This window comes from Ranitomeya imitator, chromosome 9 (genome assembly GCF_032444005.1).
Source record: "Ranitomeya imitator isolate aRanImi1 chromosome 9, aRanImi1.pri, whole genome shotgun sequence".
Lineage (NCBI taxonomy): Eukaryota > Metazoa > Chordata > Amphibia > Anura > Dendrobatidae > Ranitomeya > Ranitomeya imitator.
Genome location: NC_091290.1, coordinates 24,621,395 through 24,646,595, shown reverse-complemented (window position 1 = coordinate 24,646,595; position 25,201 = coordinate 24,621,395).

Sequence of the window (25,201 nt, the reverse complement as noted above, 5' to 3'; positions counted from 1 at the left end):
CAGTGTTAGGCTGAGATCACACATACGCGAGATACGGCCGAGTCTCGCAGGTGATAACACAGCTCTGGCGCCGGCACTCCGCAGCGGGCGTGCAGCCGCACAGAAACACATGGAGCCGCACGCTCCGCTCTGGAGTGCCGGCGCCAGAGCTGGGTTTTCACCTGCGAGACTCGGCCGTATCTCGCGTATGGGTGATCCCGGCCTTATGGGAATGCTTTGTGATCTGTGCAGAGGTCATTGTGCGGGGAGGGGGAGGAGGTGAGCTGTGTCCATCACCTAATGTGAATGGTGGGTTCTGTGTCATCTAAATGTAGGTGTGATCTTCTAATGTAATCCTGTCTATGATAAGAAGATGGCTGCTGAGAAGTGATCTCTACAGGAGGGGAAGTATTAGCTTTATATTACACTTAGTGGTCAGAGTGAAAATTACAAACATTTGTTTAAAAATAAAATATCATAACTTGATTTAATGTGTGGGTAATTTTCAGATGTCACATTTCTGTTAATGGTATATTGCATAGGAGAATGACTGATCAATTCCTAGGCCTTGAAGAAATGTTCATCCTTGAGGAAATGGGGTTTCTAAAAACATTTACATTCCTGTAGTGTTTGTGGTGCGTCTGTATTCATCACTTGTTGATACGTGTTCTATTGAAAATCTATTGTTTTAACCTATGTGAAAACAACCTCAGAACAATCTGTTTCAGCAGTGTATTTTTTGTCTAGATACCGTTCTGCTATCAGCCAAGATCTCTACTGTATTATTATGTTCTGCAGCTCCCAGACATGTTATCAGTCTTGTTACATTGTTAACCACCCAGCAAAATACACAGAAATCACTGGCTACATTCATGATATATACAGTAAAGGCCCCTTCACATTAAGCGACGCTGCAGCGATACCGACAACGATCCGAATCGCTGCAGCGTCGCTGTTTGGTCGCTGGAGAGCTGTCACACAGACCGCTCTCCAGCGACCAACGATGCCGGTAACCAGGGTAAACATCGGGTAACTAAGCGCAGGGCCGCGCTTAGTAACCCCATGTTTACCCTGGTTACCATGCTAAAAGTAAAAAAAAACAAACAGTACATACTTACCTACAGCCGTCTGTCCTCCAGCGCTGCGCTCTGCTTCTCTGCTCTCCTCCTGTACTGTCTGGGAGCCGGAAAGCAGAGTGGTGACGTCACCGCTCTGCTTTCCGGCTCACAGCCAGTACAGGAGGAGAGCAGAGAAGCAGAGCGCAGCGCTGGAGGACAGACGGCTGTAGGTAAGTATGTACTGTTTGTTTTTTTTTACTTTTAGCATGGTAACCAGGGTAAACATCGGGTTACTAAGCGCGGCCCTGCGCTTAGTTACCCGATGTTTACCCTGGTTACCAGTGAAGACATCGCTGGATCGGTGTCGCACACGCCGATCCAGCGATGTCTCCAGGGAGTCCAGCGACGAAATAAAGTTCTGGACTTTATTCAGCGACCAACGATCTCCCAGCAGGGGCCTGATCGTTGGTCGCTGTCACACAGAACGATTTCATTAACGATATCGTTGCTACGTCACAAATAGCAACGATATCGTTAACAATATCGTTATGTGTGAAGGTACCTTAACATTGAGGGTAGGTGCACAAAGTTCAGGAATTGGCAGCACTTTGGATGTAGCACACGTTAGCTGCGTTCAAAGCGCTGCCGGCTATTGAAAACAGGTGATTCCACATGTGTTTATTGAACCGTGCAGAATCACCGCGTCCAATGCATTGTATGGGTGAAATTTATCTTGTGCAGTCTGGAAAGACGCGCCGCATGTCTGTCTCTACGGGTGATCCACAGGTATCTCTGGATGCATAGTGGGCATGGCATTTCTTGAAATCCCATCCACTATGCTGCAACATCTGGACGCTGCGGGTTGGACGCTGCACAAGTACGCAGCGTCCAACCAGCAGCGTTTACTGACCGTGTGCGCCTACCATCAGAAATCCCAATTATCCCGCAAACTAATAAGCGTGCCTTTACAACTCCATTAGAAGAGGTTGCACATGATTATACTGACTCCTAAATGGCAAATGCTATAGTGGAAAGGAATATATGGATAAATCTGCTGCGTTTCTGACCAAGAAGATATATAATGGAGATTATGGTGTTGAACACAGAGCAGTTTTATTAATCTAGGAATTTCAGAGTTGAACAAAACCCTTCATCAGGAAATAAACGCAATCTACAACATCTACTGGCCGAGTGATGAACTATTGTGCGTTTTTATTTATTTATTTATTTTACTTTTTAGCTTTACCACAAATGTCAAATGATAACACTCACTCCTGTAATGCATATCTGGGCAGACTGGACAGTCAGTAGTTTTAGAAAGCTGGGTGACATATATAGACAAATTATTTCATTTAAAAATTTATTCTACACCTATACTCAAACCGAATATGCTGCAATTCTTAAAGAAATGCAAATAATTTGTGTTTTTAATGTCATATTCACATTCTCTGGAAGAACAAAAAAAACTTTCAGTTTGGAGCTAGTAGGGCACAGAAACAGGAGCCCCAAAATCCACTGTGCTTCGACAAACCCTAATAAATAATAATGTAAGGATTAATAGATCTTCTGGTCTACCGCCAGCTCTGGGGAGAGTCGCAAGTTTCATCTCTGGGAGTAGTACAAGCCTTGAATCCAATCTGCCTTGGAATGTGGTTTATTATAGGATAATTGTCCTCCTACAGCTCAGATGCGCCTTTTTACATCTCTGCACTTGTCGAAAAGCACTTCAAAGCATTGTAGCGTGTTGAAATTGTTTGCATGTTTCGATCTTATGATGTCATCTTAAATAATTCAACCTCATGAAAACCTGTCAGATCTGCAGAACAAAGTAATCATCGTGACACCCGAGTGACAGCGCTAGGTGCTGTCTGGATGCCTCTGATAATACAGTATGTGTATAGAGAACACACGGGAAAGATGATGGTGACAGTAACCAAGGCTATTTACAGTGATTGCAGTAAATATTTTCCATATATAAGACAAGCAATTCACAAAGTAAAAGAAAAGTGACGCCTAAAGCAGCTAAACATTACAACCTGTAGGAATTGAGAAAAACCAGCACCAAAGTATAGCAGACCTTCTGGAGCTTAATCAGGAGACCAGCAGTGTGTGGGCTTTTACCTGGAACCATTGGCTTCATGAACAATCCAAGCCAGAGAGAAATTAATAGGTGGCACTCCGTGATCAAATATATTCAGTTCTCTCTGGCTCAAACATTACAACTTGACCTACAGAAAATACGGTAGATATCACAATTTTTTTATTTTGCTATCATCCATATTTGCTTCTATGAAGGCGGCTGTTTAGTCAACTGGTCATCAAATTATCATTCTATTTCTTTCCTTAAGCTCTCAAATCATCGCAACTAATGAACGAGCATTTTACCTGCCTAGCCAAATCCGCATGTGAAAAAAAATTGTCACATACACTAGTTTCTTCTGGGAAACGAATGGGACTCATCCATTCAAGTCTATGGGTGTATAAAAAAATCTGATGAAATATGAAGCCATAGTATAGCATCCATTTTTTATGAATACATTGCAATTCTGTAACATAGGAAACTAAATGGTCTTGTAAATGAATACCATATTCACTCGTTTTTATATTTATATACTCGTTTTTCAGCACATTTTTTTTCCGGCTTATTCATGAGTCATTGCCCCAGAATACGGTGGGGGAGGGGGAGCGGCGGAGCAGCGGGTGACAGAAGGCAAAGCTGGCTGCTGCGGCTAAAGCCTGTGCCCTTCTAAAAAGAAATTAATATTCACTGTACTTGCAGTGAACATTCATTTCTCTTATAGCGCGCACAGTGTCAGCAGCAGTCGACAGCTTCAAAGCAGCTGCTGGGCTATCATGGGTGCCCGCTCATTAAGGTAAGAATATTCACCTCTCTCCACTCCTATAGGCATGGAGAGAGGTGAATATTTATTACCTTAATGAGTGGGGACACGTGATCACTAAGCCGCAGGAGTTGCTAGCAACGGAACGTGAGGGCGCGCAGGGAAGGTAGGTATGATTTTTTTTTTTTTCTTTTCTCATGCGGGGGCACATACATACAAGGATGGGGATGAGGAACCACACAGATAAGGAAGGGAATAAGGAGCCATGCAGACAAGGATGGGGATGAGGAGCCATGCATACAAGAATGGGAATAAGGAGCCATGCACACAAGGATGGGGATAAGGAGCCATACATACCAGGATGGGGATGAGGAACAATACAGACAAGGATGGGAATAAGGAGCCATGCATACAAGGATGTGGATGAGGAGCCATGCATACCAGGATGGGGATGAGGAACAATACAGACAAGGATGGGAATAAGGAGCCATGCATACAAGGATGTGGATGAGGAGCCATGCATACCAGGATGGGGATGAGGAACAATACAGACAAGGATGGGAATAAGGAGCCATGCATACAAGGATGTGGATGAGGAGCCATGCATACCAGGATGGGGATGAGGAACAATACAGACAAGGATGGGAATAAGGAGCCATGTATACAAGGATGGGGATAAGGAGCCATGCATACCAGGATGGGGATGAGGAACAATACAGACAAGGATGGGAATAAGGAGCCATGTATACAAGGATGTGGATGAGGAGCCATACATACCAGGATGGGGATGAGGAACAATACAGACAAGGGTGGGAATAAGGAGCCATGTATACAAGGATGGGGATAAGGAGCCATGCATACCAGAATAGGCATTAGGGGACAATGCATACCCAGCTTATACTCTAGTCAATAAGTTTTCCAAGTTTTTTTTTTTTTTCTTAAAGGTAAAATTAGGTGCCTTGGCTTATACTCGGGTCGGCTTATACATGAGTATATACTGTAATAGCTTCTGCTGTAAAAAAAAAAAACCCAAACAAATTGTACAAAAAAAATCGTCCTGCTTTTCTGGATGAAACTGATTTTTTTTATACCTCGTGTGAACCTACCCTAAGGCCGGTTTCACACGTCAGTGGCTCGGGTACGTGAGGTGACAGTTTCCTCACGTACCGGAGCCACTGACACACATAGACACGTTGAAATCAATGCATCTGTGCAGATGTCATTGATTTTTTGCGGACTGTGTCTCCGTGTGCCAAACACGGAGACATGTCAGTGTTCGTGGGACACGGACCCATTAATGTGTGCCACAGAAACGCACGGGCACACGGATACGGATAATTCAGGTACCGATTTTTCCGGTACCGGAATTATCTGGACGTGTGGGACTGCCCTAATGGAGCATGTTGTGCGCATTTATTAGGCATGTTGTGTGCTTTTATTGGACTTTTTTTTGCACAAGCTAACAAAACAAATCTATACTACGTTGTTCTTTCCCCATACAGTGTCATGTCAACAGCAGCACATTCCCTGTCTACATAGAACAATGTGCTGTCAATAATGTTTTTTTTTTTTGCTAGCATAATGATTGATACAATCAACTGGTGCTCATTTGTCTGATGTAGGTTGTCTGTGAGGCTATGTGCACACGCTGCGGATTTTGCTGCGGATCCGCAGCGGATTGGCCGCTGCAGATTCGCAGCAGTTTTCCCTGAGTTTACAGTACCATGTAAACCTATGGAAAACAAAATCCGCAGTGCACATGCTGCGGAAAAAAATGCGCGGAAACGTAGCACTGTTTATTCCGCAGCATGTCAATTCTTTGTGCGGATTCCGCAGCGGTTTACACCTGTTCCATAATAGGAATCCGCAGGCAAAATCCGCACAAAAACCACAAAAAATGCTGTAAATCCACAGTAATTGCGGATTTACAAAAATCAGTCCTGAACAATCTGCAGAGCAATCTGCAGCGTGTGCACATAGCCTGAATGTCTTCTTGATTAAGTCCTGCATAAGTTCCTAGTGACATGCATCATATCCAACTCTGCTAGAACTAAATTTTAATGCTTTTCAATGCTAGAACAATTACGGTACACAAAATACAATCTAGAATGCTAGCTCTCTTAAAGGTTACACTTCTCCCTACAATAGTATGTAGCTACAATTTGTGAACATTAAGAACTCATTAGCACAGCCTATCCCAATAAATGCACTCACCCTGGATGTAAGATATCATCTTTAATACTTTAGTGTAAAATATCAAATGCAGCTAATCCTGATCTTATAAGGAAGTGAGCAAACACGTTATAATAAACGTGCTGTATTTTGTATAATGTGACCTGGGAACACCCTGCTGTCTAATTTTATAACAACTGGTAAACTGTAATTCTGTTTCATGATGCCCAGTGCTGCATCCCATCATATAAAACGGCTTTTATACGAGATTTTATTGATCCGAGGACTCGGCATTACTGGATAAGCCACTATCACACAAACAAAACAGCCTTAGTTTTAAGTGAAGAGACTGTCACTGCTTTACCAGCACTTTTATTCCTACATCATTAAGCCACTTTACATAAACTCGATTTTCTGATGCTAAATTTGTCTAAAGAGGTCATTTTAGTTTTTCTTGTACTTAATATTATATCAGAGGACTCTTAGGGTATGTGCACACATTGCAGATTTGCCTGTGGAATTTTCTGCGCAGATTCTGCATCTCTTGGCAGAAAACGCAGGTAAAAATCCGCACGGATTTGATGTGTTTTTGATGAGGATTTTCATGCTTTTTTTTCCATGGGGATTTTGTATGCGTTTTTGAAAGCTAAATAAAGATCCATTATTGAACAAAAAAAAAAGAATTGTGATGTCATTTCTTGTCCAACCTCTTCATTTACATACTCCATTGAAGAATAATGATTACACACATGGAAAGATAGATAGATCTATCTATATATCTATCCTATCTATCGATCTATCGATGTATCTATCTATAGATCTACCTATCGATCTATCTATAGATCCATCTATAGATCTACTGTATCGATCTATAGATCTATCTATCCATCTATAGATCTATCTATCGATAGATAATACCAAGCCCGATGTTTAGTAATGAACATAATAAAATGGTGCATAAAGAGTTAGGCCGAGGTCACACTTGTGAGAAACTCGCACGAGTCTCTCGCATCAATACCCGACACTTCCGCTGGCACTCGGGACCAGAGCATGCGGCTGCATGTATTTCTATGCAGCTGCACGCACCGGTCCCGAGTGCCGGCGGCAGTGCCGGGTATTGATGCGAGAGACTCGTGCGAGTTTCTCACAAGTGTGATTCCGGCCTTAAGCACAATATCTGTTTAATTTATTTAAAAAAATTGAAAAAAAAAATGGCATGGGCTCCCGTGCAATTTTCTGCGCCAAAGAGAGAAAGTCAGAGACTGGGGACCGATGTTTGTAGCCTAAGAAGGGGTTAATACCCATGGACCTTCCCAGGCTATGAGTATCAGCCTGCAGCTGTATATTTAGCCTTTACTGGCTATTAAAATATGGGGACCTCCCCAAAGAAAACAGGCGTGGGGTCCCCCTGTAATTAATAGCCAGACAAGGCTATGCAGACAACTGCAGACTTATATTCATAGCCTAGGAAGGGACCATGGATATTGCCCCCAGGCAAACACCAGCCCACAGGGACCCCTGAATTGTAAGGTGACATCAAACCAGCTTAGTAATGGAGAGGCGTCAATAAGACACCTATCCATTACTAATCCTATAGATGTTAAAGGGTTAAATAAACACACACATACAGTATATGCAGAATAAAGTATTTTAATGAAATAAAACACCACACAGTTTTGGAATCTATATTGTTCTGCCAATCCATGCGACGCCCTCGATCTCCTGGAAAAAAAGAAAAAATAATAAACCAACACAAATACTCTCTGGTCCGACGCAGTCCATTTAATAGTGAGTGTCCAACGACGATCTCCCCTATAGAGCTGTCACATCAGGAGATGTTACTGCTCTATAGGCCTCCAGTGACACACTGACAGGAGGCAATGGCTCCTGCAGTGTTATCACTGAGAGTTCAATGGCCTCTCACTTTACGGCACTGCTGCGTGAGGATTTTCCCATGCAGTGGTGCCGCAAGTGACAGTATGAACTCTGCACTCACAGCTGCGGAGGGATACAGTACGGAAGGATACCTTCCGTTCATTGTATCATTGGAGCCCCTTGAGAGCGGTCACATCTGCTGATGTGGCAGCTCTCCACAGGAGATCATCGTGGGACACTCATTATGAAATGGATTACATCGGATCAGGGAGTATACTGTTGGTTTATTATTTTTATTTTATTTTTTACAAGTGATTGGAGGCTTCGGGGATTAGCTGCATGGTGAGTATGTACTGTATGTTGTATGTACTGTATGTATATGTATGCACTGTATGTCTATATGTATGTACTGTATGTGTGTATTGTTTTTTTTTTTTTTTACACTTGAACACAAGTAGCTTTATGATGGGACTACTACTGTCCATCATCCTGCTAGCTGCTGTCACTGTAGCAGGCATAGCCGGAAGGGACTAGTTGTCCCATGGGACGATGCCTGCCTACACACAGACACACACACACATACAGCGCCACACACACACAGCCTCGCAGACACCCGCAGACCCAAGCACACACAGACACATACAAATACTCACACACCGACATGCACATCTTCTCCGCACACACAGTCTCCGCTCACACACAGTCTCCGCCCACACTCTCTTCCCCCTTTTGATCTGCAGCGTTTCTCGCAGGCATATCCGCAGATCTTTTTTAAACCTGCGGTTTTGCTGCGGATTGGTCTGACAAAAAGAATTGGCATGCTGCGGAAAATAAAACACTGCAAATCTGCGTATTTTTTTCCATAGCATGTGCACAAAAATTCTCAATTACCCATTGACTAACATTGTACACTACACCGGATTTGATGCAATTCTGCGTGTCCAAAAACACTGCGGATCCGCATCTAAATCCGTAACGTGTCCACATAGGCTTAAGGGCCAATGAGCTGCATTACTGGCAGCCGAGTTGCTATTTAATGAATGTTGGTGTAGAGGTACATGGTTAACCAATAGTTCTTAAAGGCAGGGGCGTAACGATCGTAGAGGTCCCGACGGCGACTAGGCCTGTACGGGTAAGCGGTCCACCGACGTTAGCAGAAACTTCAAGTGGATGTGCGCCCTCAGATGCACATCCAGTTGAAGTGTTTTGCTGTGCACAGACCAGTAGGGTCTGTGTGCAGCAATACATGCTGTCGGCCAATCAGAGTTCAGCAATGGACATCGGCGTGCACAAGACTGGGGGCGCTTCTGAAGTCAGCTGCCGGCTTCAGAAGAGGACCCCCTGCAGCGGGGTAGTGTAGGAAAGGAGAGTATAATTTTTTTCCATGCATTAAAAAACAGTGGCAGAATAGGGGGACATATGCCAGCATGGGGCCCAGGATAAGGGAAATATTACAACTATGGGGCCCAGGTTGGGGTGTGTGTATATGTATGTATGTGTATGTATATATATATATATATATATATATATATATATATATATATATATATATCTCTATCTATCTCAGGATGGGGCCCAGGATAAGGGACATATATCAGGATGGGAGATACATACAGTATACCAGGATGGGGCCCAGGCATGATATGGGATATATATACCAGGATGGAGAAAATAGAGATATATATAATCTATCTATCTCAGATGAGCGGGTAGTCCAAGTCTTGCTCGGGGGCCTTTCGGACTCTAGTTATGCCAATGCTTAAAAGGCTAGTATGGTTTTCACAATGAAGATCATATTCTATGTGTAGGGCTCATGCCCTCCAAGCACAAAGTTAAACAATTTGTCAATATGCTTTTATCAATTCCTTGCAGTTTTAAAGATCTCAGATTGCTGCCATTCACGGATTACTTTGAGTACATAAAAATCTGTCCTGATCATTTGATTTATTAAAAACACAGACGCAGCAAAAAATCACCAATAAAATATAAATAAAATTAATAAAAGAGGGTATATATATATATAGTTGCAGTGATTGGTGCTCTGTGAAGAAGTGAAAAACCACTATGCAAGAGAAAACAAACCATTTCAAATCATTTGATAAACAGGTTTCCGCTAATTATAAGACAGCGCTGATAACTGCACTGTTGCTAACACTATAATACCCTGTTAATTTAAAAAAAAGGGCCTGTCCCAGAATCCCTTAAATCCCTCCATTTATCTATGACCAGATTTATGAAATCCTATAGAACGCTTTCTTAAAAATATTGAAGTGAGCCTGGATTCATCTTGAGCGCCTTAACGCCTCAATTAGGTACTGGTTTGTCAAGTTCACTAATCATGTGTCTATAAAGATATATATAGGTGACTGACATGTAAATAGCATCAATGTAAAAGCAGCACCACAACCAGAATCATTTTGCTCATTGAAATTGCTGGTTTCTTCCACGTGATAGTTAAATACTTATACAGGATTGTGTTGGAGCCAAGAAGGTAATTACAAGATCACAGGTCTGATCGCAGTAAGCAAAACTCATGTTGTGAGTTTTAACATGTTGTTATCCTGAAAACTCTGCTCATACAAGTCAGTTGCACATGACCGTACGAAAGCAGATTCGAGAAAATCCAGCTCTCAATCACTGAAATCTTCAGATAGAAAACATTGCAGTTACTAGACAGCAACAACAGTGTTTGGCAACGGAAAGCGTGGTGGCTATGCTGCTTCCATGTTATAACCTACATTGAAAAATACAAAAATTAAAATAAAAATATTTTTGAAATTTGGATCGCTACCCCTTGAGGATCAATTGCATATGAAACGCACATACTTATATAAGGAGTTGGTTTCTGAGAATAACATATTGCAAGGAAGTGACACTCTAGTTTGTGCTTGGATTGGCTGTGTTATAGTCATTATTTATTTACTGCTAAATTACATTTTTGTCAAATTTTAGGAATTTTCTGAATCTGGCAAATTCAAAGAATTTGTGATTTGCTTCTCCTAAAATGGTGATGGCCATTTTACATATTGCAGAAGATCCAGCAGAGAAGGCTCACGTGACCCTGGAGCATAGCTAGGTGGGTTCCACCATAATGCTTCGGCGGCTATCATGTCACATGGTATAGCACAGCCAATCAGGGAGGACTATCATAGCCTGTATAAAAGCACAGGCAGGGAATGCAGACTATGTTGTGAATCAGGATAGGAAAAGCACAGCTTAGTAATGGGGATAAAGATAGTAATAAACACTGGAGAAACTGTACATATAGTGTGTGACAGCACAGCAGTAATGAGGATTAGTGTGAAGAACAGGCTGTTGGTTACCAATTGCTACTATTCCGTTCACCCATAGCCATGAATGGGGAGGTCACTTTCATATTACTAAGGCCGAGTTTGCATTAAAAAAAAAACCTGTCATGTCATTTTTGGATATTTATCTGTCCTCAATATCTTATTAGTGATGCACATTGTTTCACCAACATGGAGTTCTCAACCAAAACATCCTAGTATTTTTCACAACAAAGCACTTTATATACTTTGAATGCACCACATACCTTCCATTTCAGTCATAGGGGTGGGGATCTTCACACCCATCGCATCATAATTCATTTCCTTCACTGCTCCCTACGTCGCAGATCTCCCCCAAGCAGATCCTGCGCTTGCACAATGATTACCAGCTTTCTGGGCATTCGCACCGAGTCTGGGCTTAAGTGAAAGCTTCATTTCATATGTGCACATGCTCCGGAGCCGCTTGGTCGTGCCCACTGTTGAAAAAGTTCCTTCTATTTTTTTAAAAATTTGCCAGAGCCGGTTGACACTGGCAAATACAGGTCCTTCTCAAAAAATTAGCATATAGTGTTAAATTTCATTATTTACCATAATGTAATGATTACAATTAAACTTTCATATATTATAGATTCATTATCCACCAACTGAAATTTGTCAGGTCTTTTATTGTTTTAATACTGATGATTTTGGCATACAACTCCTGATAACCCAAAAAACCTGTCTCAATAAATTAGCATATTTCACCCATCCAATCAAATAAAAGTGTTTTTTAATAACAAACAAAAAAACCAACAAATAATAATGTTCAGTTATGCACTCAATACTTGGTCGGGAATCCTTTGGCAGAAATGACTGCTTCAATGCGGCGTGGCATGGAGGCAATCAGCCTGTGACACTGCTGAGATGTTATGGAGGCCCAGGATGCTTCAATAGCGGCCTTAAGCTCATCCAGAGTGTTGGGTCTTGCGTCTCTCAACTTTCTCTTCACAATATCTCACAGATTCTCTATGGGGTTCAGGTCAGGAGAGTTGGCAGGCCAATTGAGCACAGTAATACCATGGTCAGTAAACCATTTACCAGTGGTTTTGGCACTGTGAGCAGGTGCCAGGTCGTGCTGAAAAATGAAATCTTCATCTCCATAAAGCATTTCAGCCGATGGAAGCATGAAGTGCTCCAAAATCTCCTGATAGCTAGCTGCATTGACCCTGCCCTTGATGAAACACAGTGGACCAACACCAGCAGCTGACATGGCACCCCACACCATCACTGACTGTCGGTACTTGACACTGGACTTCAGGCATTTTGGCATTTCCTTCTCCCCAGTCTTCCTCCAGACTCTGGCACCTTGATTTCCGAATGACATGCAAAATTTGCTTTCATCAGAAAAAAGTACTTGGGACCACTTAGCAACAGTCCAGTGCTGCTTCTCTGTAGCTCAAAAGTGGCTTTACCTGGGGAATGCGGCACCTGTAGCCCATTTCCTGCACACGCCTGTGCACGGTGGCTCTGGATGTTTCCACACCAGACTCAGTCCACTGCTTCCTCAGGTGCCCCAAGGTCTGGAATCGGTCCTTCTCCACAATCTTCCTCAGGGTCCGGTCTCCTCTTCTCGTTGTACAGCGTTTTCTGCCACATTGTTTCCTTCCAACAGACTTACCATTGAGGTGCCTTGATACAGCACTCTGGGAACAGCCTATTTGTTGAGAAATTTCTTTCTGGGTCTTACCCTCTTGCTTGAGGGTGTCAATGATGGCCTTCTTGACATCTGTCAGGTCGCTAGTCTTATGGTACCTTCACACATAACAATATTGTTAACGATATCGTTGCTATTTGTGACGTAGCAACGATATCGTTAATGAAATCGTTCTGTGTGACAGCGACCAACGATCAGGCCCCTGCTGGGAGATCGTTGGTCGCTGAATAAAGTCCAGAACTTTATTTCGTCGCTGGACTCCCTGGAGACATCGCTGGATCGGCGTGTGTGACACCGATCCAGCGATGTCTTCACTGGTAACCAGGGTAAACATCGGGTAACTAAGCGCAGGGCCGCGCTTAGTAACCCGATGTTTACCCTGGTTACCATGCTAAAAGTAAAAAAAAACAAACACTAGATACTTACCTAACGCTGTCTGTCCTCCAGCGCTGTGCTCTGCACTCCTCCTGTACTGGCTGTGAGCCGGAAAGCAGAGCGGTGACGTCACCGCTCTGCTTTCCGGCTCCCAGCCAGTACAGGAGGAGAGCAGAGAAGCAGAGCGCAGCGCTGGAGGACAGACAGCGTTAGGTAAGTATCTAGTGTTTGTTTTTTTTACTTTTAGGATGGTAACCAGGGTAAACATCGGGTTACTAAGCGCGGCCCTGCGCTTAGTTACCCGATGTTTACCCTGGTTACCAGCATCGTTGGTCGCTGGATAGCTGTCTGTGTGACAGCTCTCCAGCGACCAAACAGCGACGCTGCAGCGATCCGGATCGTTGTCGGTATCGCTGCAGCGTCGCTTAGTGTGAAGGGGCCTTTACCAATGATGGGGGTTTTGAGTAATGAACCAGGCAGGGAGTTTATAAAAGCCTCAGGTATCTTTTGCATGTGTTTAGAGTTAATTAGTTGATTCAGAAGATTAGGGTAATAGGTCGTTTAGAGAACCTTTTCTTGATATGCTAATTTATTGAGACAGGTTTTTTGGGTTATCAGGAGTTGTATGCCAAAATCATCAGTATTAAAACAATAAAAGACCTGACAAATTTCAGTTGGTGGATAATGAATCTATAATATATGAAAGTTTAATTGTAATCATTACATTATGGTAAATAATGAAATTTAACACTATATGCTAATTTTTTGAGAAGGACCTGTAAATGGCAACCTTGCAAAATTGAGGCATTTCAAGCAGATTTATGCCATAAAACTGGCAATAATTGCGTGATGAACGGGGATCAAAGTATCTTACACAAGTATACATGTATTCACATATAAAAGGAATGTTAAGTTGGAGCACTTTTCATAGTACAATGGTTAAGCTTACATAAATCCTTCTTGACCCCTTGAATTTGCTTGAAATGTCCCCTATAAGACTGAGCTGACCTATGTAGAGCAGCATTCTTCAGGACACAGGTCTTGCTCTTTAAGGTAACCTGGTCTTTGCTGATTGCACAGAGGCCTCTTTTGTATAATTCGTCTACAATAGGTCATTACATCAAGGGGTTGTGTCTATAGCACCATATAGCACAGGCCGTGAAGGGGACCTGCTCTGCTGAGCCACAGGAATGTGCATTTCCACATCTCTTTGTAGATGGAGTTTTGAAACAAGTGGAAAATTGAAAGAAACAGAAGAGATAAAAGAGCTATCTGTCATCAGGAGCTGCTTAGCTGCTACACCAAGCTTGTGGGAAAAGGAGCTTATAGAAGGAGCTGAAAGGGGCATTGACTCTTCGATCTGCTAACAAATCATTTTATGAATACCTTTAATTTTGGAACAAGACAGTCATTAGAAGGTTTACATATGAGAGTTGATACACAGTAACAAGGCCAATCTGAGTGCCAGCTCAATGTACTCAGGTCTAAAACCCATTTAACGTGCTGTCATGACTATGCAATATTTCCATACAATGCAAATTTATGGTAGCGGTAAGCACTCACAGATTTGTTGCTTGTCCGGGAGATCTAAACTTTCTGCGCTTGAAAAATTGTTTATGTTTTTATAAATTTCTATCTATTTCATTAGATCTACTTTGTAGCTACAGTGTGGAAAATAAGTACTTGATACTCTGCCGATTTTGCAAGTTTTCCCACCTACAAAGAATGGCGAGGTCTTATTTTTATTGTAGGTACGCTTCAACTGTGAGACAGAATCTTTAAAAAATCCAGACGATCACATTGTATGATTTTTAAATAATTAAATTAAATTTTATTGCATGAAATTAGTATTTGATCACCGACCAACCAGCAAGAATTCTGGCTCTTACAAACTTGTTAGTTTTTCTTTAAGAAGTTGTCCTAGTTTGCACTCATTACCTGTATTAATTGGACCTGTTGGATCTCGTTGCCAGTATAAAAGACACCTGTCCACACACTCAATCAATCACACTCCAACCTCTCCACCATGGATAAGACCAAAGAGCTGTTTAAGGACACAAAAGACAAAATTGTAGACCTGCAGAAGGCTGGGATGGGCTACAGGACAATAGGCAAGCATCTTGGTGAGAAGGCAATAACTCTTGGCACAATTATTAGAAAATGGAAGAAACTCAAGATGACCGTCGATCCTTGCAAGATCTCACCTCGTGGGGTAAGGATGATTCTGAGAAAGGTCAAGAATCAGCCCAGAACTACACAAGAGGACCTGGTCAGAAACCTGAAGAGAGCTGGGACCACTGTCAAAAACATTACCGTTAGTAACACACAACACCGTTATGGATCAAAATCCTGCAGGGCACGCAAGGTCCGCCTGCTCACGCCGGCACATGTCCAAACCTGTTTGAAGTTCACCAATGACCATCTGGATGATCTAGAGGAGGCATGGGAGAAGGTCATGTGGTTAGATGAGATCAAAATAGAAGTTTTTGGTATCAACTTCACTCGCAGTGTTTGGACGAAGAAGAAGGATGAGTACAACCTCAAAAACTCCGTCCCAATCATGAAGCACGTCGGGGGGAAACATCATACTTTGGGGGTGCCTTTCTGCAATGGGGACAAGACGACTGCACTGTACTGAAGGGAGGATGGTTGGGGTCATATTGAGAGATTTTGGCCAACAACCTCCTACCCTCAGTAAAAAGCATTGACAATAGGTTGTGGCTGAATATTCCAGCATGACAATGACCTGAAACACAGCCAGGGCAACTAAGGAACAGCTCCGTCAGAAGCATTTCAGGGTCCTGGAGTGGCCTAGCCAGTCTCCTGACCTGAACCCAATAAAAAAACCTTTGGAGAGAGCTGACACTCAATGTTGTCAAGTGATAGCCCTGAAACCTGAAAGATCTGGAGAAGATCTGTATGGAAGAGGGGGCCAAAATCCCTGCTGCAGTGTGTGCAAATTTATAAACAAAATCTCAAATACAGATACCATCATAGAAAATCTGGATTAAAGCGACCCATATATGTGGGTACTACTCTGCGGAGCTCCCAAACAACATTAGATCACCAACATATGGAGTTGGTCATTTTGGCCCCCCGAGGAAGCCATAGTGAAACGTGCGTCGGGGCGCGAGGCTGCAGATGGACACTAACATGGGTAAGACCATTTTTTAATACATATGACCCCTCAGTGCTGTAGGTAGGGAGTTCTCGATGAAAGGTCACTGACCGAAGTACAGGGCGAAATCTCCACGATATTGTAATAGTATCACCTTCCAGGGCACTTGGGATGTGGCCATCCCTATATTTTTAATGCACTAGGCACTTTAGTCTAATTTGAAACCTTGATTGGGGATATTACTGATGATTGTACATTATGTATACCCATGTCTTTTGTCTTATCTGCAGCTACTTTACATCTTGACATCTGTGGCCTTATTTGAATAGCTCTGTTTGTATATGAATAACTTAATGATGGCTGTTTTTATCTGCTTGTTTAATTAAAGAATACAATTTTATTTTAAGAAATAAACTTGTTTGTGGTGGTGTATATGCTCCATATGTTGGTGATCTAGTGTGTGCAAATTTGTTCAAGAACTACAGGAAACGTCTCACCTCTAATTGCGAACAAAGGTTTCTGTACAAATATTAAGTTCTGTTTTTCTATTGTATCAAATACTTATTTCATGCAATAAAATGCAAATTAATTACGTAAAAATCATATACTGATTTTCTGGATTTTTTTTTTTTTTTTAAGATTCTGTCTCTCACAGTTGAAGTGAATGTACGATAAAAATTACAGACCTTTCCGTTCTTTGTATGTGGGAAAATGTGTAAAATCTGCAGTGTATCAAATATTTTCCCCACTGTATATCTGAGCACAAGCATTCACAGAGCCACAATTCCCAGTTGCGATGGTTGGACTCTTGCCTTGAATTAACAACCTCATCGGCCATTGTCAGGTGAAGTAATGTGGCTGTAACAGAGACAATAAAATATGTCCACCATATGGTCATGTAAATAATGCCGTATAATCATTTCTTTAGTCACTCAATCTAATTAACTCTTCAGAGCCCAAGACACTGCAGATTTTCCATGCGGATTTGGGGAACTGAAAATTTGCAGAGTATTAAAGGAGCAGCAAGGTGGTTAAGATTTTACTAAATTTCATCCACATGATGAAAAAAAAGAAAACTGCCAATTTTTGCTGCTGATTTTTACTGCGAGATTTACCATTTAAGTGCAGCATAGGATGCAGCAAAATCAGACCATGCAGAGATCTTGATTTCAATTTAGATTTGACATGGAAACACTCCAAGAACTGGAGCAGCCAAATACTGGAGTCAAAATGAAGCTAAATATTTTATTCATGTCTTCATTTTTTCACAGTTAGCTGAGTTTTGGGCTGGTTGATGAGTGAACAAACACAGAGAAGACCTTTGGTTCATATATAAATATTAGTTAGAATACGAAGTTTTGCTGAGTCTAGCAGTCAGAACATACGGTAACCTAAGTTTGGTTCAGTAAAACCATGATTGTAAAACGAAAATTGACATACCTTCCTAATATGGATTTTATTATCTATCTAAATTGGCCTTAAAATCATTCCACTTTTGGACAAACTGGGAATATGCTGTACGGCTACATTGGCTAAACGGTATATCCAACATAATGCAAGTGGAGCAGCATGACAACTGGCAAAAGGGTGAAACCAGTTGAGTTTTTCAGCTTTTGCTTAAGGCCTCTTTCGCACTTCCGTTTTTTACAATCAGTCACAATCAGTCAAAGTGTTGAAAAGACAATCCTGTGCAGATTGTAAAAAACTGATGCACTGGGTCAGTTTTTTTGATGGATCTGTCGAGGCTATGTGCACACGTTGTGTATGCTTCTTCGCCGTGTTTTTCCGCTGGGAAAATGCATACACAACACAACCCAGGTTAAAAATAATTAAAAAAAAATAAAAATTGTGATATTCTTACCTTCCGGCGTCACGCACAGCCTTCCCGATCCTCGCAATGCTGCTGGCAGCTGCCGTTCCCAGTAATGCCTTGCGAGCAATGACCTGTGATGACGTAGCGGTCTCACGTGATGCTATGTCATCGGGTCATTTCACAACTCATCACTGGGAACGGCAGCTGCCGGCAGCATCGCGAGCATTGGCAAAGCCACGTCGCCGGAAGGTAAGAATATCACTATTTTTTATTTTCTTAATTATTTTTTAACATAGGCAGCATCAATAGTAAAAAGAGAGAGAGCGAGAGAGAACTTCCCTGATGGGAAATTATTCCGCGCATCCGTTGCCGGATTCCTGCTTTTGACAGTTAGCGACGGATCCTATGCCCATAGGCTTCCATTATAGCCAATGACGGACAGCGTAGGATCCGTCGCTGAGCGATTTTCCGACGTACAGAAAAAAAACGTTCCTCTGTGCGTTATCTCCGCCCGACGGCCAGCAATTTTACGACAGATCCAGTGCTCGACGGATGAAACGGCCATCCGTCACAATCCGGCGCTAATACAAGTCTATGAGAAAAAAAACGGATCCAGCAGAAACATTTGCTGGATCGTTTTTTTTTTCACAAAACGACGCATTGTGACGGAAACAGAAAAACGGAAGTGTGAAAGAGGCCTAAGCTGGCGGGTCACTGTGTGTTAGGGTTGGCGGAACGCACCGAGTATATATATTATATATATATTATATATATATATATATATATATATATATATATATATATATATATATATAATAATAATAATAATAATAATAATTTTTATTTATATAGCGCCAACATATTCCGCAGCGCTTTACAAATTATAGAGGGGACTTGTACATACAATAGACATTACAGCATAACAGAAATACAGTTCAAAACAGATACCAAGAGGAGTGAGGGCCCTGCTCATAAGCTTACAAACTATGAGGAAAAGGGGAGACACGAGAGGTGGATGGTAACAATTGCTATAGTTATTCGGACCAGCCATAGTGTAAGGCTTGGGTGTTCATGTAAAGCTGCATGAACCAGTTAATTAATTTTTTTTTTTTTTTTTAATATAGGCCACACAGGGATCGTTAGGTTAATGCATTGAGGCGGTAGGCCAGTCTGAACAAATGAGTTTTTAGGGCACGCTTAAAAATGTGGGGATTGGGGATTAATCGTATTATCCTAGGTAGTGCATTCCAAAGAATCGGCGCAGCACGTGTAAAGTCTTGGAGACGGGAGTGGGAGGTTCTGATTATTGAGGATGCTAACCTGAGGTCATCAGCGGAGCGGAGGGCACGGGTAGGGTGGTAGATATATATATATATATATATATATATATATATATATATATATATATGTGCGTTCACAACCCGGGGTCCACTGTGCAGGAGAGGAACCTGCTGCTGGCAAATGGCGGCGCTATATGGCAGTGTAGGCGAACTCTGTTAACTTCACAGAGTCGCTAGAAATAAGATGCTGTGCCCTGTTAGCGTCACAGGGGAACACAGCTAACTGCTGAGCTGGAGGCAGTCAGTGGTCACGCACCCAGAAAAGCATACAAACAGTCCTCACAGGAGGAGCCGGTATTCTAGGGGCTTATTTCAGCCGGGTCCCTGAACACACACATACAGGCGCAACCACAATTAACAAGCTCATGACATGAGGTGATACTAGCGCATGGCCGTGAATCCATGCGAACCTTTTATAGCTGCAGCATGTACAGGACCTTCCAAGAAGGACCAATGGAAGGCTGCCACAGAACTTGCTCAGGTACAGGGCCTTCCTGGAAGACCAATGGAAGTCGCTGCAGTACCTGAGCATGTGACCCTAGACCTCCACTGAGAGATCTTACCCTGGGCATGCTCAGTGTGTGCAAAGCAGGACTTAGTCCCAGAAAAGCCTGCTCGCCGCAGACCAGTGCAGGGTACAATAGCAGAGCCTGAAAAGGCAGCAGTAACCCTTTGCACAGTATCAGGCTGAGTGAGACGCTGGGACCGACGTCTCCGCTGAGCAGGCTCCACTGCGGCTGATGCAGAATGGGAGACTGCAGCAGACACGGCTCGAGATTCCCCCTGTGCAGCGGCGGGAACTCGACTCCTAAGGTTAGGTTCCCATTGCGTTAGGGCAATCCGTTTAGCGCATAGTGCTAGCGGATTGCGCTAATGCAATGTATTTTTTGGGGTTGCGTTTAACGTCCCCGCTAGCGCAGATCCCCGATCTGCGAGAGCGGGGAACGGACCTCGGGCGCGAAAATGGCACACGCTAGCGATGCACGTTAACATTGCTGCCAATGGGTGCGCTAACGGACGCGTTGCACTGCGTTAATTTGGGCATGCAATGCTGTCCTTTAGCGCAATGGGAACCTAGCCTTACACTGTGTTGTGATCATCATTTATTTAGCTTACTTATATAGCTCCAGCATATTCCACAGCACTTTACAGACACCATTATGAATGTCCCCATTGGGGCTCACAATCTAACTTCCATATCAGTATCCTTGCACATGTTGTTCTTGGTGGGAATTGAACCTAGGAACCCAGCGCTGCATGTAGCAACAGCATAGAGCGATCTTCGTTCAAAGTCGCCTAAATGTCTGAGAGATGCATCAGTCAAATCTATCTTAAGAATGGTTTTGTGCCCCAGGAAATAGAGAGGAGACCACTTAAGTGGCACGAACCATTCACTTCTATGTGGAATTTCCAAAATATCAGAGCAAGTAAAAGGCATTTAGTAGTAATATTTTGAAAGGGGGTAATAGCATATGCCTCAAAAATGAAAATGTTCTGAAAATCGTTGTAATGTACAGTAAAGAATGGCAAACTATATTCATTAATCTCAAACTAGAATAACGTTGTATTGTAAATACGGAGAACCAGGAGAATATGAGAACACATAACTCACTGCATGGCTTGCGTCACGTTACTTTGAAGTGTACTGTAAACATTAGCAAGTGCATGAATTGAGCAACGGTCAGATTTCTGAATATATATGTTATGTGAATGATATGTGTGCAAAGTACTTCTCTTTGATAAACGATGTAATAACTCAACACTGTTTGCTTGTGTGACGACGTCCATTTGAGCTTCTCATTTTTTAATATAAATATCACAGGAACAAAAGAAGTATATCTCTATGTCTCAATTTCTACATGTGACATAATGAATAGGATGTATTATTATTAAACCAAAAAAGTAAGAATTTTTTAAAAAATCAACAACACGTAAGAGTTGTTCCAAACTCCCAGGTGTCGTGTGTCATATAACAGCAGAGACAAGACCCTAGACATTTCATTAAGGGAAGATTAGTCATAAATCTACTACAGAAGCAAAGAAATAAAGACTGTGAGGCAGGGGAAGGTCTGCCTCAGTCAGATCAAGGAAACCAATACAAAAGCTGAAACAACATTTCAACTATTCACTAAATCACTGCAAATGAATGGTACTTTAATTCAGCAACTCCATTCAAAGTTGAGTTGTAAGGGACTGAGGTTTTTGGTGGTCCCTATTTATAGGTGCTGCCTAGGTATTGCTGCTCTTTGAGGTTGTATAAATTCCTTCCCCTAAAAAAAAAGGAAAGTACCGTATATGGGTGTCATGAAATCTGAATGATGAATTACATTGTTAAATGTTATGTATATACTAAGGTGCTGGATCACTTTGAGGTTCTGCGGGGTTTATAGCCATGATGTGGTGTAAAGGACTGTGACATCGTGGCATGGAAATCAGTGGTGGAGTAAGCTAGTGACGAGGGGGAGAGAAGACCAAGAATAAAAAGAGGGTTACCACATGGGAAACTACATACAGACAGATGAGCAGTTTTAGTGATTAAGAAAGTTACAGACTTCTCTATCCCTCAGGTTGGAAGTGACATCTTAACGGAACAGCAATGCTTTCCGGCAAGAGATTTCAGCCATAAAACTTTGGAAACTGTATTGAGTAGTGGGCAACAGAGGGACAAGAGATGACACCAGACTGACGGGAAGCAGTCAGATAGCTCAAGTCAGCACCTGAAGAGCAAGAGTCAAGATAGGACTGACCAATAGTGATCAAACTAAGTGGGTAGTTGATCTTATAGGACTGTCAAAGAAAGAGTTAGGAATGTGTAATAACATAGTAGGTACAAAGTGCAACCATGTGAGCAAGTAAAGGAGGCCTCACTAGAGTGCAGTAAGTGGAAGTTGAGTCAAAGTACAGGTGGTGATGCAAGTTGGCACACCACCTTTGACTAGTCAGAGATGGATCTGTCAGCAACTGCATAAGTGTTCCATAATGGTCTCTGACTAAAAGGAGGTAGAAGGACTTTGGCTCCACCCTCCTGATTTTACAGAGTCACTCTGTGAATACATTACTTGTCCTGTACTGAAACGCCGTTACATCTCGTATTATACTCCAGAGCTGCACTCTATTCTGCTGGTGCCGTCACTGTGTACATACGTTACAACACTGATCCTGAGTTACATCCTGTATTATACTCCAGAGCTGCACTCAGAGGCGTATCTAGGGTTTCTGGCACCCGGGGCAAGAATTCATTTTGGCGCCCCCCCCTCTTCCCCCCCCCCCCCCCCAGCACATATGCGATTTGCGCACTTAGTCATGTACCCACAAGCTCCTCTCCCTAATGCTCTCAATGTTCAGTGAAAAACTGAGAAGCAGAAGAAAAGCTCGTTGTCACCAGACCATAAGTGTGAAAGTCACATATGAGTGAGGTGTCCATGTGACGACTACTGGAACCTGCTGACCTGAATCCTGACATCGCAGACTTCTGAATTCTCACAACGAATGCACTGGACACTTTTAGGATTCTCCCTTGCTGGTGGACGGTCATGTCAGCACAAGCATGTGATTTGTATAATTCTGAACACATTCCGACTAGACGTGCCCGGCCTCGCTCAGTTCATTTTCATTGACGGAAGCCACACATGTCTAGTCAGCACGTGACCACATGTATGTAAATTGCCAGCACGAGAGAATCCTGACAGCGTGCAATGAGCACTGTGAGAACTCAGAAGTCTGCAGTCACGAAGAATGACTGCAGACTCATTACAAACCTGGACATCCCCTTTAATGCTCCTAACATAAATAAAAACATGAGTTAGTCAGTATCACAATTAACATTTACATCCAGGTACCTTATAGATGATGTCGTCTCTGGAGTCGTTCTTCTTTTCTTCATCTTCACGATGCCCTTAAAGATACAAGTGTCATTATAATGCTCCTGAATGAAAAATTGCCCCTCACTATATTGTCTTCACAAAATATGACCCCCACACTGTCCCTCTTATGGTACATGCTCTTCACACTGACCTCTCCTTTCCATACCGGTCCCCTCTTCACACTGTCCTCTCACACTGTGTCCCCCATATAGGGCCCAGTATTTATGCTGTACTCTCTCATCACACTCCCCCTCCTTGGTATACTGTCCCCTCCTGGCTGTGCCCTTACACTGCCCCCATGCTACGAACCCACTACTCAGTTTCTATTCTGTGCCCCATCACCCCCTTTGCTGTTCATTTTGTGTCCTCAAATCTCCCATCTCCACTCCAATTCAACCCCACACAATAAATCCCCCCATTACCCACACAGCCCCTCATCACCCCCATCTCCTGATCCCCCACACAGCCCCTCATCAACCCCATCTCCCCCTCATCACCCCTACACAGTCCCTCATCATCCTCCCATTCCCCACAGTCCCTCATCATTCCCCAAAAAGGCCCTCATCACCCCGCTTCTCCACAGAGCCCCTCATCATCCCCCCATTCCCCACAGGCCCTCATTATCACCCACACAGCCTCTCATCCCCCATTCCCCACACAGCCCATCACCCCCATACAGCCCCTCATCATTCCTTCTTTTTCCACACTGCCCCTCATCATGCTCCATTCCCCACACAGCCCCTCATCATCCACTTCACAGCCCATCATCATTCCCCACACAGCTTCTCATCATCCACTACACAGCCCCTCATCATTATCCCTCCATTCCCCACAGCCTCTCATCATCCACTACACAGCCCCTCATCATTATCCCTCCATTCCCCACAGCGTCTCATCATCCACTACACAGCCCCCCATCATTATCCCTCCATTCCCCACAGCGTCTCATCATCAACTACACAGCCCCTCATCATTATCCCTCCATTCCCCAGACAGCTTCTCATCATCCACTACACAGCCCCTCATCATTATCCCTCCAATCCCCACAGCTTCTCATCATCCACTACACAGCCCCTCATCATTATCCCTCCAATCCCCACAGCGTCTCATCATCCACTACACAGCCCCTCATCATTATCCCTCCAATCCCCACAGCGTCTCATCATCCACTACACAGCCCCTCATCATTATCCCTCCATTCCCCACAGCCTCTCATCATCCACTACACAGCCCCTCATCATTATCCCTCCAATCCCCACAGCTTCTCATCATCCACTACACAGCCCCTCATCATTATCCCTCCATTCCCCACAGCTTCTCATCATCCACTACACAGCCCCTCATCATTATCCCTCCATTCCCCACAGCCTCTCATCATCCACTACACAGCCCCTCATCATTATCCCTCCAATCCCCACAGCTTCTCATCATCCACTACACAGCCCCTCATCATTATCCTTCCATTCCCCACAGCCTCTCATCATCCACTACACATCCCCTCATCATTATCCCTCCAATCCCCACAGCTTCTCATCATCCACTACACAGCCCCTCATCATTATCCCTCCAATCCCCACAGCTTCTCATCATCCACTACACAGCCCCTCATCATTATCCCTCCATTCCCCACAGCGTCTCATCATCCACTACACAGCCCCTCATCATTATCCCTCCAATCCCCACAGCGTCTCATCATCCACTACACAGCCCCTCATCATTATCCCTCCAATCCCCACAGCGTCTCATCATCCACTACACAGCCCCTCATCATTATCCCTCCATTCCCCA